This window comes from Parasteatoda tepidariorum, chromosome 8 (assembly GCF_982258835.1).
Source record: "Parasteatoda tepidariorum strain Cologne lab strain chromosome 8, Ptep-v5.0, whole genome shotgun sequence".
Lineage (NCBI taxonomy): Eukaryota > Metazoa > Arthropoda > Arachnida > Araneae > Theridiidae > Parasteatoda > Parasteatoda tepidariorum.
The window spans coordinates 98,000,045-98,021,222 of record NC_141762.1 but is presented as its reverse complement, the minus strand read 5'-3'; the positions used below and the strand labels follow the sequence as shown (position 1 = coordinate 98,021,222).

The window sequence follows — 21,178 nt, the reverse complement described above, 5'->3', positions numbered from 1 at the left end:
TTATGAGGAACAGCATTTTATAACTTTCTAAAAAGAAACAATTCATTTCATGATATAAGCTTTGCTACCATTTTGATTATGTCGGTGAGACACTAAGAACCATTAGATAATTCATCTTGCAACTTAACTTTTTAATTATTATTTATTTTTTAAATGAAGCTATACTTGTTATGCCTTACACGTCCCTTATGGTTCGGCATTTCTTTTGCAGTCATTTTTAGATAATATAGTTCGAGAAACAATATTATTTGATTTAGAGTTTAAAATAATTTAAATCTGACTTAATTTCTATTTATCTTGCAAGGTCTAATATTTTGTATTATTAGAGTGCACGAAGACTATTAGTAATTCTTATGGAATTTGTCTAAAAGTTGATGTCTTTGAAATATAAATAGAAATAAATCATAATAAAACGATTATCGCAAAATGAAATCGAACGAGGTTTTTTAAAAAACACCATTAATAACTTGCATAAAATTTAAAAAAATAGAATAAAAAGTTGGGCTAAGACACATTTAGTTTATAATTATTTTGAAAAGATAAAATCACTGTAAATATTACTTCAACAAATTTGTTTTTTAACGAATGGAAAAGAATAAAAAAAATCACTCTTAATCTAAAAGAAAATTATTCCTAATATTTAACGCCATTTGTAAGAAACTCATATTCACTATTATAAAACATAGTCCAATTTCAATAGAAATTATTTCACTGCTTTTCTCCAAAAAAAGGAGCAAAATTTAAGGCTTACTTCAGAAAATATTCTCATAATATAAGTAAAGTATATGTCCGTATACAAAGGTATATAACCTTCTCCTCAGCAAGAAACAGGATAAGTTTTGCCTTCATTTTGACAAAGCAAATGAGACTCATATTTATTTATGAATTTTTTATAGCTTAGCTTTTAAAAATTATGAGGGAAATGAATTTAAAAAAGGTGAATTAAAATAATTATTTAATTATAAATGAAAACTTTGAAAACATTCTTTTTCAAGCCCTTAAAATATATTAAATTGATTATTTCAAAACCAAGTTCGTCTTTAAAAACAATGGGTTTATTTCTTATATCTTAAAAGTGTTTAGCTGACTTCTGAAAAGGCACATTACAAAAATAAAGCGTTCGTGAAAGCGAAAGTAGTTTAGTCTCAATTTTGGACAGGCTCTCCAAAGAAGAGACTCTTAAAAATAAAACTGTCACTACTTCTAAATTTAATATTTTTACTTTTAAAATCTCAGTTGCTATTTTTTTTAATTTCATACAATTTAGAAGGTGTATAAAAGCGAAACGTGTTTTTTTTAAATTTTATGTGTTTTTGAGAGATTAAGTGGCTGTTTCAAAAATTTCCAGGTCTTCCTAAGGCCAGCCAAATTGTTTAAAGTCGTAGCAAAATCTATATTCTAAAAGAGGTTCCTTGCTTTTTAAAATTTATCATCGGATGTTCTAAATCACCACAATAGTTTAGGAAGTCTTTATCCCACATGAAATAACTAGTGAATAATGATCCTCAAGTTAAGTTAAAGGACTACGGCACTGTTCTATAAATAGAAAATCACGAGAAGATCATCATCAGCTTGCTAGTGACGAAGGTGCTTCACCACAATGAAATTAACGAGGGAATAAAAAATTTTCTTATGCATTTTGTGAAAAAAATTGGCTATGTTTAGCTGGTCCTCGTGATTCGCAAAAATTAAAGAGATTTCTCAGATTTCAAATGGTGGAAAATGAATCCTGAAATTGAGAATCTCTCGCAAAATACAACCTAATTGCTCATGAGAATGCAAGAAACTTTTTATTAACGATTGAAAATTTAAACAAGATACAGGGAGAGTGTGAACTAATAGTAGAAATTGAATTAAAAAAATAAAGATCACGTGCCTTCTCTTTCCCTTCTTTAAAGCGAGTAGGGCATCCAGTCAGTCTTTGATTGAGCTCCAATTCTCCGGATAAATAACCAACGGAATGTCCATCAGCAGTCAGTCATTCTCCAAACCAAGCTGCAGGTCTTCTTGTTCGGCAAAATATAATGGCCTGACCGATCGATATGGAACCATAGATATTCGACAATGCGGAATATCCGCCTTCTTTGATGTAACACATAACATAGAATTGCTTGACATTTTCAAGCCTCTACATCTCTCTGCTTCTCTCAAGCATTGATCACTATGTCCCTGATTCGAAGTCATGACATCTGCTTCATCCAAAACAAAAATTCACAGATTCTCCAAATCGAAAAATCGCTTTCCCCCCAGTCCAATGAAACACTTTTCCAGGCGTTCCTATCATAAAATGCTCCATCATCGTGGAACCTCTTGACAAGTTCCTATAACAGCCATTCGGAATTCAATCCCTTAGCAAAACTGTGCCATTTTTTTCCACCACCTCGCTAATCTGCAGGGCTAACTCATAAGGTGCTAATATCAAAACCTGGTTGTAATGCAAATCCGGATACGTTCTTGATTAACTAGACAAAACGAAAGCTGTCATTTAACCAGTGACACTCTGCGATTGCGCGATAATGTTGACTGGAGGATCTGCTAGCAAAGTTGGAAAAGTTGTTTCTTGACTCTTGGTAGGAGCATTAAAGACCATCGCATGTTACTTTTTACAGATTTTCTGGAAAATGGAGCTGTTCTAAAGATTCCACCGAATACAGTGAAGAGTCACCGTTTTTTAGCAAACCTTCAACTCAATGGGGAGGAAACCAATAGTTAGGTCCTTAGAATCTTTCTCGTAATGGATATTTCAGCCTCGGACAAGCAAATTTCCTCATCATCATTCGGTAGTATTTGCATCGACTTGAACATCGTTTTTGTTTGCGTCAGTTGGAGAAGGTGTATCGAAAATAGGCTTCTTAATCTCATGCTGTTTTGCGTCTGCAGACTTCTCTAGAGATGGAGATCGAGATAGTGGAGAGCTGCCTACTTCCCATGGTCTTAAAACAGGCTTAGAAGAAAGTCTGAAATAATCTAAAAGCTGACGCAAGTCTGTCACTTTATCTGTCACATCTAAAATTTGAAAAAAAAAATGCTTTATAAGAAAAATAAAGTAATTGCAAAAATTACTTAAATAAAATAGTTGTTAAATTTAAGGAACAACAATATTTTCTGTTATATATATAGTAACTCGAACCTTATATGCTATTTGATATTCATAATCGTTAACTTGTCAGACGAAAATCAGTCTATACAGTCTTTAATTAAATTTTGAATAAAAATGACTGTAATTTCTCTTACCCAAAATATCACGGCAATATTAACAAAACTTAAAAAATATTTCTTTTAAAATTACATTCGAAAAACTTTTTTTTTCTTTCACACCATTAGCTTATGCTTAAATAGCAGTAGGGGAGAGTGGGGTCAATTGTAACAGGGTACGATTGTAACAGAGCAAAAATTTCGAGTGTCGGGTTCTAGATTTGGTTCCTAAGTGGCGCACAAGCAAGGTGTATTTAATAAATCTACATGTACACCCCTGATGGCAACCATTTTTTTGTACTTTTGAAAGAGTTACATCACAAAAGATATTTTCATGCCACGCAAGTACTTTTTTTGGTATTAGAATATTATATTGTAACAAAGTAATTCTGTTTAAACAAATAAAAATTAGTAACCGAATATGTAAGTGGACACTTTAATTAACATTTCAATAAAAAAAAGATTAGTTTTGCTAATTAACTAGCATTGTTTTTAACAAATGAAGCTGAAATGGCGTCTTGGGGACAATTGTAACAATAAGTAAAGGGACGATTGTAACAGCTGAAAATAAATAATCTTATGTTTACAAACCATTACTTAACTCTTTAAAAACCACCAATAGTTATATTATGTTTATATTATGTTGCATGTGCATTATTTTATTTGTCACCTTTCACAGCATAAATTAAAATTTTTAACCACTTAAAGTTAAAGGTTTAACCCTTTAGGTTTCTGCTCATTATTATTTTTACTCTTAAAATATCACTACTATTTTGATCAATAAAAAAATATATCACAACTATGATAATATGAATAATTAACTATGTTTTAGTTGAATTTATGAACTGTTACAATTGACCCCGTAAGTGGGGACAATTGTAACAACTGCACGACTGTCAAAAATTGTTAATAACTAATATAATAATATTTAAAATCAGGTATTTATTTTTTTCTAGTAGAGGATAGTCTACTTTACTCGTCTGTCAATGAATACTAATAATATATTGGATTTTTTTTTTGTTAAAAATAGTTAAGTAAAAAATGTTACAATTGACCCCACTCTCCCCTACACATGAAAAGGAGGGAAATCTTTTTGAATTGCAAATTGTTATCAAAGAACGCAATTTAACTTTGTGAAAAGCAATTTTACTGTTGAGAACAGTGCATATGATGGAAAACAAATTTAAAAGTAATTAAATGCAGCAGTGTTCTCCCTGAGTATTTTCAAAAGGGCGGGCTATTCTTTAAACCCTATAAATCAAGAGACGATAAAGAAGACCTAAGGAGACGATAGAGAAGTCCTGGTTCATTCCTCACTCAAAGCTGAAGCTACGATTCCCTACCACATGACGTCACGCCGCACACAGATCTCGAAAATCACAACTAAAGGATATAACTTTGCTGTTTTTACTTTCTGTAAGAAATGAGTTGAATGTTCGACACTTTTCAGCTAATAGCTGTCAAACTTTACACTGCTAAATTATTTCTACTCAAAAATATAATATTCATACATTTTCTTATAGTATTAAAAATTAACATTTTAAAGTTAGAAAAATTTCTCAATGTTTGTCATCATGGTTTAATTAGAGTTTCCTAATTTTAGTTTTTAACCTTTAAAGTTAAATAAAAGAGCATATAAGAACACTTTTATAGTAATATATTGTTCGATAACAATTAAATGGTATGTCTAATTTTAATATATTTTCATATATTTACACATTAAGACACAAAAGCCTTAAATGATAATTATGAAAAAAAGTCTTTGAGCATATAATAATGAAAATATTACACATGACTATTTAAGATTAATGCGTTATAATTAAAAGGCATAAATATTTTGAATAATAACATTAAAAAATATATTCATTGTGAAATTGAAATATTTTTGATCATTAATAATTTTTATTTCTGAAGTTCAGGATTTCATTTTCTGTTTAAAGTAACGAGACTGTATAGATTTCAATGCTAAAATTCTAATAAAAGTTCTTAAACGTCTAAACGAAAAACATAATGTTTCTTTATTCACAGCAGGATAAATTCTTATTTTATAATTCATTTGAGGTCATTACATAATTACATTATATAATTATCACAAAGAACTTTTATAATTAAATTTTCCTTAGACTTAAAAGTTAAAGAAAAAAATGTAATAAAAACTGTGGCATATTGAGCGGGCGATGAGAGTCATAAAAATCTTGTTAATGAATTGAAATAATTTACATTAGAGAGTAAAATATCCTTCAAAAACCATACTAGCTTTAAAAAAATTGAAAAATAAGAAGTATTTTCTTTATAAATAAAAATTATTTTTTTAAGCGACGTGCTATACTGATTCTAAATACCAAGTTTTAACTTAATTGATTTTTTAGATGTCGAGAAATCTTATTCGCAAAATCAAAAATCTCGAATTGTGGAATTCCGATTTGAAGACATAACTTTGAAATAAATACTTTTGAACAAAATAACTGAGTTTGCTTTGCAGTCGATTCCTATTTAGAAAACTCATGTGATATTTATTGCTTTCATTAACGGGTTTCAGAATTTTTGCTGTAACTTTGGAAGTTACTTAGATATTGTCTTATACTTGATGTCTAACTGCTCAGAATAAAACAGATTATAACGTTTTTGTTTCTTTACAAAATTATATATAGACTTATAACTTATTTAATAAAAACTTCCTAGTTCTAGAGAGCTAGGAAAGGTAGTAAAAATTATCTGAGAACTAAATCATTAACATTGCTTATTTTTTGCACAATTATAACAATAGTAAACAAAATCAAAATTAACCAAACTTTGAAAGGGGCTAAGTGATGATATATGTATTTATCTATAATACATGTAGTTTTATCTATTAATACTCTACATTATAGTTAAACTTAACTTAAATACTATATGCTAGAACTTTTAGCAATGTAATTTTTAATTTCATAAAATTATTTATAGATGTGAAAATAAAATTTCATTTACTTGTTAAAAGTATTTAAAGTTGAAAGTTCTTCATGAATTACGCCACATTTTATTTTTAGGATTAGGCATGTAAAAATGAAATCTGTATTATTAAAAATATCTATTGATAAATAATTTTAGAGTATTATCTAAGAATTGTGTTTAGTACTCATGAAATTTGCTTATGAAAATTGTGCTATGAGTGATTTAGAGGGTAATATAATATATAATTTGATTATGTTATTTATCTAAAACAAGTTATATAATTATAAAATTAAGTTTGATTATACACATGTAAAACATTGAAAGAAATGTATATATGTAAAACATTGAAAGAAACTAGAGTTTTTGTGACAGGGTCGTTACGTTTAAAGAAACTTTGTTAATTTTAACAAAGTTTCTTTAAACGTAACGACCTTATTTTAAACATATTTATGTTTAAAATAAGAAATAAAAATGTATTTTAAAACATACTTTTTACAAAAAACAATTAAAATAATTATTTTTTTAAAATTTAATTTTCCTTTTTTTTAAATTCCAGAAACTAATGGGAAATTGTTTAAGTCAAAAGAAAAAATATGTTTAAGCTAAAAATAAAATGAAATGCAGAATAAGAACAAATGCTCTCAACATTTGGTTTTGCACATTGTGAAATAAGGAATCGTTTGAGTGTTGCAAAGATTGCAAAACTTGTAACAATATTGAATACTCTAAATAAATTACTTTTCATATTCTTAAAGCAAATGTGACTTTAAATAAGGTTTTTTTTATTTTAAGAAAAATTAAGAATATGTATGATATAAAATTATGTTCAATTCTAAGATAAAAGAAAAAATCATATAAAGCGAAAAAAGCATGTTTTAAACAAAAAAATATGTTTTAAACCACAAAAAAAACTTTCTTTTAAGAAATTAATTGAAGAAATCTTTGAAGAATACTATTATGTAAAGTACACTGCAATCAAAATGTTTCAAATTTTAATTTAATACTTCATATTCCCCTTCATACATTCCCTGTGGTTATTGCTAATTTTCCCATGTGGTTTCAAAAATCCACAAACATTTTAACATAATAGATTCTGTTTCATTTTTTTGTATCTTAGAAATTGCTTTAAAAATATTTAAGCTATGTAAAACCTCTTATAATTTACTTAATAAAAATATCTTAAATTTGAAGTATATTTTCCACTAAATGTTGAAACTTATTTTGCACTACAATGATTTTGTTTTGAAATTAATAATTTTAAGCCCTAAAAACTATCCTAGGTAAATTAAAGAATTTACTTTTGCTTACTGACATATTCATTTGAAATTTAATTTTGTAAGCAGTGAAGATTTTTATTGTTAAAATTTATATTAAACTTTTTTGTTATGTAAAAAAAAGGGAAAAACATCCCATGGAATTTAGTTATTTCGATTAATCTGTACTTTTTTTTAATACAGAAATATATTTTTTAAAATAATTAGTTTTGAATTCTTTAATTTTAAATGAAATCTAGCAGTTAAAAGTATTTTAATTTCACGCAAACATATATTCTAATATAATTGTTAAAAAAAATTCAGTGCTTGGAGCACTAATTTAATATAAATATGTCCGTCTGAATACTTGGTCATGCGCTAAATCTGCCTCTTATTGGTCAATCTGCTGTGCAAATGACCCTTCACGCAAAAAAGATATACTGCACCCTTACTATAAACTAATTATAGTAAAAACACAAAAAGAATAACAGTAAAAAGTAGTGTTCTATTAATTTTTTATTTTAATATCAAAGAATTTCTTTCAAGAATTTTAAAATTCTCTATCTCTATAATAGGCATAAAATTAATAATGTAACCTTTAATCAGGGTGCGTAGCCAAATCTTTCAACAAAAAACAGTCAACTTTCAAGTACTTTTTAAGCGATCAAAAATATTTTTTAGCATTATATACATTAACAAGGTTAGAAGTTACGCCTTATCTTCTAACCTTACCTTCACCTTATTTTCTTACGCATTCTAAAATTAAGGTTAGAAGTTACTACGCCCTTATGCTCGTTATCGCTCTCCAATCCTTCTGCTTTTGCAGTTTTTCACGGATTACTTCAAACTTTTAATTAGCGTCACTCACTTATTGGACAAATACATACACAAAAAATTTAAACATTGGATTAATATATATACATACAGATTTAGTTCTAGTCTAGCTATGTGTATATATACATAGCTAGACTAAACTGATACTGGGTGCGTAGCCAAATCTTTCAACAAAAAATAAGCACCTTTAAGTACTTTTGAAGCACTCAAAAAATATTTTTATACTTTAACATTCCGCAAAATAATTTTCAAGGGCTTTACATGATCATGATAAAAAAAAAATTTAGTTTCTGACTAAGAACTCTTTTCTTGCTATTAAGCTATTATAAAATGATCAAGAGATTTTTCGGTCCGATATCAAAAGGTGTAAAATGAAGCCTGAAATGGAGAATATCTTGCAAAATGCAGCAGAGTTGCACATAAGAGTGCAATAATCTCACCGAACCCAACTCAGTAGACGGACATTCGGACTCCCAAGTATTTCATCAAACGTGTAACATGATTGGCACTTTCGGACCGACTGTAGGCCGAAATGGATTGTGGTTGAATGAATTTGAGGACCATGCTTTTGCATAAAATGCCACGAAAATCAAAATGGTAAAGAAAAATGTCTCATTTTCGAAAAGAAAAAAATAAGTACTTTTTAAAAACACCCAATGAAGAGAAAATGAAATATATTTAATTTTATAACTGTCGTGGAACAGCCGTCGCAATTTTGGGTTTATAGCTACTAATGTTCAACTTCGCAGGCTTGTAATTTTGAACTAATCCAGAAGACCAGGAAACTCCTGGATCAATATCCCCAGAGGTATGATTTGTTATGAGAACATGGAGGACTTTGTGACTCGACAGATCTAACGAGAATCAGTCACCATTTACTACACGGGAAGTCTTCGGCCGGTGGAGATCGAACACACGACTTCTGGTACACGGGCCCAGTGCCTTCCTAACCAGGTTATCCTGGCTCTACATGTAATATAGTGTTGTTGATAGAACTACTTTGGCAAAATAAATTAAAACAACGAAAACTCTTTTTATTTTTTCCCCGTCTTTTAAGAAGACGCTAGGCAGGAATGGGTTAATACGTTTCACAAAATTAGAAATAAAGAAACTTTAAAAAAAGTTAAGATTCTGTTAGCTGATCCTATGAAAACAATTTAAACATTTTTTTCGGAATGTAATACTAAGGGGTTACATCTGTAATCATTAATATCTATATTCATTAATACATTATGGTGCGTAAGACTGTTTCATTTATTTTATATAAATGCTGATAATGAAACAATTGTGTTTTTATCATTTATCTTTCCTAGGGGAAAAAGAAACTTTCCTAAGACTACAATGCTGGATGTTAACTTTTAAGAACTAAAACTAATTAGACTTTCTATTAAGACATTTCTGGATTAGCTGCAATTGCGCAATCTCGTTTGGAAATTAATATATAAATTAATGCATTATATGGATTTTACTGAATTTCAATGGGGATTCTGGTCCTGTTCCCGTAATATTTAGTTTTTAATATTTCCTTATATTTTATTATGCCTAAATTTTTTTCTCTTAAGGCATAATTTTTATTTATATGAATAGTTAGATTACGGATGTTTTTCATAGCACATGACCCGTCACGTGGGTTAACAAGGGGTCCTGCAGATAGACTTGATCAAGGATCTACTGAGGGTTAATAAGCTATACCTGATCAATTGTTTTGTCATAATAAACACTTGGAAAATTTAAAAAAAAAAGAATGTAATAACAAAACGATTAAACTTTCCTTGCATTTTCATTTCAGTTTTTGATTGCTTTTTCTTATTTAGTTTATCTATTATGGGGCCTCAATGCACAGACAGTTTTTGATTTAACCACTGACTACAGAAGGGCTCCAGTGCTCTGGCAGAGTGTGTCTCCTGATGAAGCTCTGTTTTTTCTGACATACATATCTTTAGAAATTCTTCTCGAAATTTAATCTTCTAGAAAATTATATGAGAACAATTCTTCTAGAAAATTAGAATTTAGAAATTCTTGATTTTTGCTTCCAACTTTCTAAATTGTTTAATTAAGAAAAATTTGGTTTTAGCTGCTTTTAGCCCTTTTCCACTTTGACTTATTATTATTTTATATGTTATTTTCTTAATTTGTCTTTTTCTGAATTTGTTTAAATCTTTAATTCTTTGACTGGATGTTAACTCGATTCCATCAAGAGGTACCTTTTATAACGTTGTCGGTTGTTGACGAACCTGACAACTTCATACTGATGACTCTTCGTTTTAAATTTTCACCATTTTGATGTGTTGTCTGTGAAGCTAAGATTTAAAGCGTATAAAAAATGTTTGAAATATTCACTAATCAGCGATGAATGATGTGAGTTTTATAACTATGTTCATCACGTTGTAGCAAAAGGTAACAGGGTGCGCAGCCAGATTTTTCAACAAAAAATAGGCACTTTTTTATTACTTTTTTATCACTGAAATGATATTTTTAATCACTTTCTTAAAAAAAATCATAATTAGGATCTGTGCAGTAATAAAAATTAGTTTTTTGTATCGTTTAAAATTCTTAATCCATGAACATAAAATCAATAAATTTCCAAAAACCTTTTCAAAAACTTTACATAATCATGATAAAATAGCTAGTTTCTGATAAATTCGAAGAAAATTGTGAAAACCATGTATTTTTTGAAATTTAGAACGGCAATCAACACGGCAAAGAAAAAAAATCTCTTTTAGAAATAATGAGAATTAAGCATTTTTTACAAACCCCGAAGCACTTTTAAGGGCTTTTAAAAGACGTAAATCAAAAATAAGCACCATTATGGACTTTTTATAAACGCTACGCACCCTGGGTAAGTAACACGCATTCATAAACAGGAATCACGAAGAAAAGTTGTAGAAGTTTTTTTTTCTCATTTATTAACATTATCCAGTGTACCTCTGCGTGCCAATTGTGGCACGTATTTTTTACCCATGCATTAACCCATTAAAAAATTTCTATTTTTATAAGTCCCTCAATTCTAAGAGCTAAACAGTTTTATGGGAAAAACAAGTACAGCTGATTTCTGACCTGGAATCCAAGAAATTAAGCTTTGAATTCAAAAATTAGTCCATTGTAGGAGATCATTAGCTTACGTTTTCCCACCAAAATGTTTTGCTACCTATCCCACCTATAAATGGTATATTGAAAAAAACAATCTTAAGCAAATTTTTGAACTTGAAAACGACAAATTGCAGCCAATGACAGCGATCCGTTATGTCAGGAAAAAATTTCATTTGCTAAATCACGAAAATGGACATCCGCGTTAATCAAAACTAAGATCAGTCCCCTAAGCCACACCCATATCGCAAATTTAGCTGTATTTTGCTTTGAAGACATGTTTAAAAACAATTAAATTAAAATTATTAAATCAAAACCATCTAAAATATAACACACAACGTTCGCCGCGATTTCAGCAGGCTGTGGTAAAATTATCAAACGTTGTGATCCTGGTGATAAAAAAGGTGCGAAGCATTGCTATATACTAGTTAATTGGTATTGAATAATTGTAGTGGTAGCTACGCTGCAATACTTCCCCACCAGAATTTTATTTGTCATAGAATTCGATGAATGGATGTCATAATATGATTCATTGCTATTTTTATGAGAGACAGGAGAGCGCTGTATTACGATCACTAGATTTTGAGCGCTGATTGCAAGAGCTGTATTATGATCACGGTTGTGTGCGTGATTGCTCTTCTGTTGCATTTGGCTGTCCGTGCTGCACCCCGTTGTGTGTGATCGAGACTGAGCAGCAACAGTGTGAGGAGGATAATATCGCAATCACAAATCGAAAGTCAAGAGTTCATTGTCTTCTAGCCATCAAACTAGAGGTATTAAAATCGAAGTGAGCGTTTCTGTAAGAAGTAGACGTGCTGTTCTAAGTGGCGTTTTCAAATCGAAGTGAGCGCTACTGTCAAAATAAGGGTAATCAGTTCATGTCCGGAGGTTGCCAATGCCAGGACTACTTCAACGACAATGCCAACCAATAACTATCAAAACGAGGTTCAAGATAGAATCGAGTTAACTTGTTTTTATACTAATGAATTGGAGTTGATTAATTGTAGTGATAGTTATGCTACAAAGTTTTTCAACATTAATATTTATACACAGAAAGTAATTGGTAAATTGTTTTTAAAAAATTCGTGTTTAAGAAATAAGTATCTGTCAAACACATTTTTTTCGCTCATTGTAAATGATTTCGGTACTTCTTATATTTTAATTACTAGAGTTCAACTAAGAATTCAGTAATAAGATAAAAATTTATACGTTTCAAATTTAAAAAAAATTTAATTTTTTGTTTCTTACTTCATATTATTTTCTTTATTTTTCGGTAATTTTTTTATTGTGGATTTTATTTTAAATGATTTTAATGTTTAAAACGAAGAGGCGCATTCAAAGACAAATTTAAGTGGAAAAATTTTGAGAAAGATTAGTTAAAATCTGTTTTGACTATTAATTTATAGTTGGTTGGCTAGCAAAAATGTTGGTGGTTTTAAAATTTTCTACATTTTGCTTATATTTTAAGATAAGACTTGTTTGTAAGTTAAAAATTTGCTATATATGACACTATCATTATTTTTTTGAGAGGATGGCCAGATAAAAGTTTAGGGGCGAACAATTTCTTTTATAAACATAGATTTCATCGTGAAATTCGAAATTCCGATTAAAAGATTACTTAGATTTATTAAAAAATTATCAAAAACCAGTTTTGATTCCCACTTTAAATGTTAGGGTGTCTATCGTGATAGCTTTCTGTATTAGACATTTGGAGGCTAATTTCAAATGTTTAGTATTTGGTTTTAGTTTTTAATTTTGGTACAGTTTATTTTTGGTCAAAACGCGTGGAAAAATCTTAATTTATAGAGCGAGAAAATAAAATTCTTACCAGAACTATGTTGCAATACAGTTCAATCAACGTCATAACTCTGTGCTATCTTGAAAATGAAGGCCACAACTCGTCCTGTAAACACTGCAAAGAAAAAAATAAGCATAAGCAATGTTTTAGTAAGCATTTAAAATCACAAAATTATCACTATTCACAAAATTTTTTCTCCACAAATTAAATGTGTGCTAAAAATTATCGGAACCGAAACAAAGGAGTGAGTAACATAAAAGAGATGACTGAAGATTTTAATATGTTTTAATTAAACTTTCTACATTATTTTTTAAGACACGATCTGAACAATTAAAATAAAGTAAAAATAATCAAACCTAAGTATTGTTTTACGGTATGAAGCACTCTAAGATTCTATGTAAAATCTTAATTATCAGGTGATACTATACAGCTTTATTGTTTTTACGATACTGAAACCGGTTTGCACTTGTTTACGTTTGTGTATCAATGGGTTAAGTTAGACCATATATAATATAAATTCGACAATTGAATAAATTAGACGATATATTGTATAAAAGTAGAATATTCATTATATCAGGTATTACATTAGTGTATTATAATTATTAGAATAAATTATTAGACGCACTGTAGTTTTTTAATAATGACATGTTTTGCGCGAGTTTATAGGCAATACTTTTATGATTTAATATACATGTAATGAGTTTTTATACAGGAGATTTTTTATCTACTTTTTATTTGTATTTATTTTTAACGAATTGAATTACAGTGTTAACAAATTGATAAATGAACGTAAACATGTGTAAATAGGTTTCAGCAACGTAAAAAACAATAAAGCTGTATAGTATCACCTGATAATTAAGATTTTACATATGATCTAATAATTTGGCCAAAGACTGTAGATTTACGTGGATTTTCCTCTTTATATTGATTTCCAGTTGTCGATATGTGTAACATGTTCTCTTTGTTTTAGATCAAAAATTTGGTTGTTGTTGTTGTTATTGTTACTTTACGTCGCACTAGAGCTGCACAATGGGCTATTGGCGACGGTCTGGGAAACATCCCGGAGGATGATCCGAAGACATGCCATCACAATTTTGATCCTCTGCGGAAGGGATGGCACCCCCGCTTCGGTAGCCCGACGACCTGCGCGCGAAGTCGAGCACTTTACGGTAGCTCAGTTTAACGAAGACCAATACCGCACACCCTCGGTCCCTACGCAGACTGATCCAAGTGGTCACCCACCCGCACACTGACCGTAGCCAGTGATGCTTGACTTCGGTGATCTGCTGGGAACTGTGTCTTAACGATCAGTCCACTGCGGGACTCAAAAATTTGGTATGACGTGATATTTTATTCGCTAAATTGCTAAAACGTACAATTTACTCTAAAAGTTGACTGAAAAAAAAGTTTTAGCGGGACGTATCGTTGAATAATTTTAAATGCTTATTAAAATCAAAATTCTTATCAAAATAAACCAATTTATCAGAAGTTGGAAACAGGATAATTAGCATTTTTGGCTTATGAGATAAGAAACTTCGACAGACTAATGCTTGGAAGATAATTAAAACACGTGGTTGTATGGTAAAAAATGAGTTAAATTTATTTTTTACCATATCTTAAGAAATTTTTTATTGTTCTAACATAAGTAGGTTAAATAATAACACCGACACGCAGCCCTGTACTTGATACTTTCGGATTCTATCAGTTAAAAGCTACAGTAAAAAAAAAAAATACCAGATTTAAAATAACTGCCGAAAATTCTATTGCCTTAAAAAGTAAATACTCAAATGCACGATTCAAATTTTCCTTATTGTTTGAAATACATCGGGATATTAAAAATCCACGTGAAGATATCGATATCAACAACTGCCGAAAATACAATCGAAACATTACATAGATTTACACTTAACACTTTCCTTAAACAATATCTGCGTAAATTGAGCTTACCCAAAAGTGATTATCTAAGTACATGATTCAAATATTATGTAAATTACGTAGTAAATTCCAGTAGAAAAATGTAAAATTTTTTACTTTTCAAAAGAAAAATCATTCTGCAAGAACTCTAACATTCTGCGACAATGTCGCCGTGTCGCTGTGATTCTAGCACGGGAAACCGCACTATGCGAATATAGCCGTAATTGTTTGGTCAGAAAAGCGGTTAAAAGTATGAGCTTCTTTATGCTAGTTTTATAAAAAAGCAAATTTAAAATGAAAGCCGATGTCTTTAATAAAATCCGGATGAGAATTTATGACACTCAAGAGGCTGAAAGAAGCATCCATCTGGGAAATATGGTCCCCATAGTTTGGTCAGGACAGCAATACAAGTTTGCATATTTTCAACAGATTTCGAGAACTTTTTAAGCTAAATGAAAAAAAAAATTCACGCAGTTATAAAATTCCGTTATTCAAAGATAATTTCATGCAAAAAAATAACTCTTCTAGTAAATATTTATTATTTTATTTAATAATAGATGAACGAAATTTGAATTATATGGCATACAACTTCTTACGTCATTTTAAAGAATGTAATATTACATGGCAAATTACAAAATTTGGGTGAAATCGATCGAATAGTCGAATAGTATCGAATTTTCATATACGATTTCCGAGGAACTATTTAGCCAATATCACATAAATTTTGTATTTTGCAATGTAAAATTATTTTTTTAAATGGTGTGAAAATTGTATATCCTACTATTTAAAATTTTTAAATAAAACAAAAAATAATAATAAGACTAAAAATATTTTTGCACAGAATTATCTTTGGATAAACGAAATTTATAATTGTGTATAAAAATGTTCCATTTCGCTTGAAAAAAATCTGGAGATATTTTGAAATACGCAAAAATCAAATTAACATTAAAGGGTTAAAACATAGAACAGTTACCTCAGACAAACTTTGGAGTTTATTTTTCGCTTTAAAGTGCATATAAACGTATAAAAAAACTGAAGAGTGAAATGTGTGTTCATGATTGAAATTAATAGCAAGATTTGAAATAGTTGACAAAATAGATTAAAAATTAAACTTTACTTACAGCTAAAGATTCAATTTTTAAAAATCATCCTTCGTTTTTTAGTTTCATCCTTTGATAGCAGGCAAATCATAAGAGAATTGATTATTCTCAGTCAGGCAGACTCCAAACATCAGAGATCCCACTTTGTCAGGATCTTCCCGATTTGTCGGATTACTGAGCAAAAATGTATCCTAAAAAGCTTAATTGCATTGGATTACAATAAACTAGAGACATGATTAATTTCAAACAATTTAAAGTTCCAAAAAGCAAATATAAATTAAAATTGGAAAAAGAAAAGTTTGGAGTAAGAACTCTGAATGGAAAAGTTTGGAAAATAAACACCGGTTGAAATGCAAAGACTGGGGAGAAAATCTGGAACACTAACACAGGATAAAAGAAAATTGGAACACCTACACTGGATTAAAACATTGGAAACGCAGACATTTGATAAAATAATTTGGAATATCAGCACAAGAACAAAAAATTTGGATAACATACACTGGATGAAAAAGTTTGGAACACAATGGGTGAAAAAAACATTTGGTGAAAAAAATTGATATCCAAACAAGGTGAAAAAATTGTAACCCAAGCATTTGGTAAAAAAAATTGGAAAGCAAACACAGGATGGAAAAAAATAATACAAAAAACACTGGAAAAAGTTTGAAACACACATTAAAAAATTGAACCAAACAGTGAAAGCAGAAAAATTTAAACACACATTGAAAGAAAAATGTTGAAACACACATTGAAAGAAAAATGTTGAAACACACATTGAAAGAAAAATATAACGAAATACACAAAGACACAAAAAAAATTGAATCGAAAAATGGAAATTAAAAATAGGAATATCAGCACAAGAGCAAAAAATTCGGATAACATACACTGGATGAAAGAGTTTGGAACACAATGGGTGAAAAAAACATTGGGTGAAAAAAATTGAAATCCAAACAAGGTGAAAAAATTGTAACCCAAGCATTTGGTAAAAAAATTTGGAAAGCAAACACAGGATAGAAGAAAAATAATACAAAAAACACTGGAAAAAGTTTGAAACACACATTAAAAAACTGAACCAAACAGTGAAAGCAGAAAAATTTAAACACACATTGAAAGAAAAATGTTGAAACACACATTGAAAGAAAAATATAACGAAATACACAAAGACACAAAAAAATTAAATCGAAAAATGCAAATTAAAAATAGGAATATCAGCACAAGAACAAAAAATTTGGATAACATACACTGGATGAAAGAGTTTGGAACACAATGGGTGAAAAAAACATTGGGTGAAAAAAATTGAAATCCAAACAAGGTGAAAAAATTGTAACCCAAGCATTTGGTAAAAAAATTTGGAAAGCAAACACAGGATAGAAGAAAAATAACACAAAAAACACTGGAAAAAGTTTGAAACACACATTAAAAAACTGAACCAAACAGTGAAAGCAGAAAAATTTAAACACACATTGAAAGAAAAATGTTGAAACACACATTGAAAGAAAAATATAACGAAATACACAAAGACACAAAAAAATTAAATCGAAAAATGCAAATTAAAAATAGGAATATCAGCACAAGAACAAAAAATTTGGATAACATACACTGGATGAAAGAGTTTGGAACACAATGGGTGAAAAAAACATTGGGTGAAAAAAATTGAAATCCAAACAAGGTGAAAAAATTGTAACCCAAGCATTTGGTAAAAAAATTTGGAAAGCAAACACAGGATAGAAGAAAAATAACACAAAAAACACTGGAAAAAGTTTGAAACACACATTAAAAAATTGAACCAAACAGTGAAAGCAGAAAAATTTAAACGCACATTGAAAGAAAAATGGTGAAACACACATTGAAAGAAAAATATAACGAAATACACATAGACACAAAAAAAAAAAAAACTGAAACGAAAAATGGAAATTAAAACTAGGAAAATAAAATTTGGAACAGACACCAGAAGTAAATCAGAAGATGAACTGGGAATAAAAAAAAACGCACTTGGAATAAAAGCACATATTGGAAATAAGACCAGATTATATATTGAAAAAAAAAGCGGAATCTACTTGTAAAAAAAAAATGATGAAAAACTGGAACGTAATGGATAACACAAGAAAAATATTAAAAGCACAGGAATTCGTAGAAAAAATTTAAAAAAAAAACTGAAAAATTCAAAAACAGAATTTGGAAACGCGAAAAAATTTAAAATATGGAAAAAATGAGCAACTAAAAACTATACATAAAGAACTGTTCGAAAAACTAGGCGATAAAACAAATTACGAATTAGCTCGAATGCACTTGAACAAAAATGTTAGCTATCGGAAAACATGAAAAAGCTACAGAAAAATATTGATAAATTCAACACACATATAAGGCACACTTTGGAAGAACAAACAAAAACAAAAGAACACTCATACTGGAAACAACTAATTGGAACGTCAACAATGGGTCAAAAAAATTGGAACACAAAGACTGGGAGAAAAAATTCGAAACACAAACACAGTATGAAAAATTTAGGAATATAAACAATGGATGAAAAAATTAAACAAGAACAAGATCAAAAAATTTGGAGCACGAACACTGGAGGAAGAAGTTGAGAACACAAACACATTGAGAAAAAAATTGGAACACTAAAAAAATAGAAAAAAAAAATGAAAAGCTAAAAGCAATGAATGAACCAAAACAATAAAAAAACAGGAAATGGTAGGAAACATTGAAAAAGAGAATGGAAAGCAGGAGAGATAAAAAACAAAAATTTGAAAAATTAAAAAAAAAATGAATGTAAAAATTTGAAAATATGGGGAAAAAAACTGAACACGTAAAAAATGCATAAAAAGGGAGTCATTCAAGAAACAAGGCGATAAAACAGAAAGCCGAATTTGATCGAATGTACGAAATGTTACCAATTGAAAACACCCTGGAAGAGCTGCAGAAAAGTTTAAAAAAAGAATGCAAAAGACACTTAAAGTAAAGCATACATTGAAAGAAACTAATTGGAATTCAAACACTGGACGTAAAAATTTGGAAGACAAACACTGGACGAAAATAATCGGGACACAAAAATTGGATAAAATTTTTAAATTAGAACATCAACCCGGGAAGAAAGAAATTTTGACCACAAACACTGGACGAAAAAATTTAGAAAACAAACACTGAATGAAAAAATTCGGAGCACAAACACTGGGTGAAAAACTCTGGCACAGTGGGAAAAAAAGGAACACCTACACAGGATGAAAAAATTAGGAACACAAAACAGAGAATGACAGAGTTAGGAATATAAACACAGGATGAAAAAAAATAAGAGCACAAACATTGAAAGAGAAAGTTTAGTACACAAATAGGAAAGAAAAACTAAAAGAAAAAAATATTAAAAAACTCGAAAACCAGATGAAAAGAATTAGAATAATGTGAAAAAAGTGGAAAACGCGCTTAATGATGAAAAAATGGTAAAACGTCGCGTTGATCGAAATTCGTAGCGCGTGATTTAAAAGTGGGAAAATCTCGAAAGCTTGTTAACGAGCTGCACATTTGAATGAAAATAAGTTAACTGCCAGGAAAAAAAAACTCGGATAAAATTTATTGTTTTCTATAAAAAAAAAAACATTTAAAAAAGCCACTTTATTCTTTCAATAATACATGAGAGTTAACTTCGAGTATTGCACCATGCAGAACTTAAGGATAAATAAGTGTCTTACCTTAGGAGTGTGGGCTTACTTGTAAACATTGCATCATCGTAATCATCGTAATCATCTGAACGTCACGTAAGAGATCTTTTAAAGTGAATTAAAACTTACCAGAAATATTCAGTTACTCTACACTGATTTCATTCATATGTCAGACGGGTACTTACCGGATTTGACAGAAGTTTTTCTTTAGACTCTAGGGAGGAAAGATGAAGAAAATTAAAATCTACTTATAATGGACAATCGTAAAAGTTCGCAGCAGTCATGTATTAATACTCATTAATTTTTCCATTTTTAGAAAAATAGTTAGTTCCTTAAGCATAACATACTTTAATTAAACAAGATATATTTAAACATTGAAGAGAAAAAATATTTTTGCAGTTTTCAAAAATACGTTGAATTGTGTAGTCTATTGTTGTGGATTTTTATAGTCGTGAAACTGTTCAGCACTTTAGTTTTCAGTTGTAACCTTAATACTATAAAGTGCAAAATAAAACATTTAAGTAATCTTTCTTTAATTCTGCAATTTTCTCCCAATACTTGATCCATTTAAGGCGAACCGGGTTCAAATCCCAGTCGATACGTGCACCGACCACAGTGCTGACGTGAAATATTCTAAGTGGTAGACGGATCATCGGTTGAAGTCCCCTTGCCATCATGCTAATCGTAGGAGGTTCTCGTGGTCTTCCACTCCATGTAACGCAAATGTGGGTTAGCTCCATCCTAAAGTCCTCCACGAAGGCAAATTTCTCCCAATACTCGAACCAGGAGTTCCCTTGTCTTCTGGATTGGGTTCAAAATTACAAAATTAAATCGAAGAATAAATAGAAAATTTCAAAATGGAAAACCAGTCCGCTTCATTAATATGTCAAACATTCTGAAAAAAAAATGTAGATTTTTTTAATTATCAGGAAATTTTCAGAATGTTTTATTTAAAACCAATCAAAATTAAAATAAAATTGAGAAATAGGTATTTGTGAGCCTTTTCAACCTTTCGTGCATTTTTTTTAAAAATTGTTATTCGTAAAAGCCTGAAAATGTTCAAAAGTAGTAGCATTGCCTAAACTCTAAAAATATGAACCATAAATTGATATGTTAAAAATCTATATTTAGAACTTTAAATTATCACCAATATTTCGTATAATTAAAATAATTACTAACAAAAAGCTATAATTTATATAAATAAACAAACTTTGGCTGGATACCAAACTACCACTTGAGGAAAAATTTATTTTCAGGATTTCTGCTACCCACTTTTTGCTGGCCACATTGATCCACCAATTATTTATCTTCTCGGTTTGCAATACAAGTCAACATTCAGTTGTATCAATGGCATCACACTTATTACACTCTAGTCATTGTTATTGTTTAACAATAAATTATAATTTAATAAAA

General features: G+C 29.5%; 1 pseudogene across 1 annotated transcript in view; it reads right to left on the bottom strand.

Moving 5' to 3' along the window:
• LOC139425563 (DEAD-box helicase Dbp80 pseudogene) overlaps positions 1–21,178 on the bottom strand; it is a 31,179-nt pseudogene continuing 10,001 nt past the window's right edge. Inside the window, exons 2-5 of the transcript XR_015428595.1 lie at positions 16,134–19,979; positions 13,129–13,212; positions 1,877–3,006; positions 1–27 (exon numbers count right to left, since the gene is read on the bottom strand). The product of XR_015428595.1 is annotated as a DEAD-box helicase Dbp80 pseudogene (transcript). The remainder of the gene's footprint in view (positions 28–1,876; positions 3,007–13,128; positions 13,213–16,133; positions 19,980–21,178) is intronic.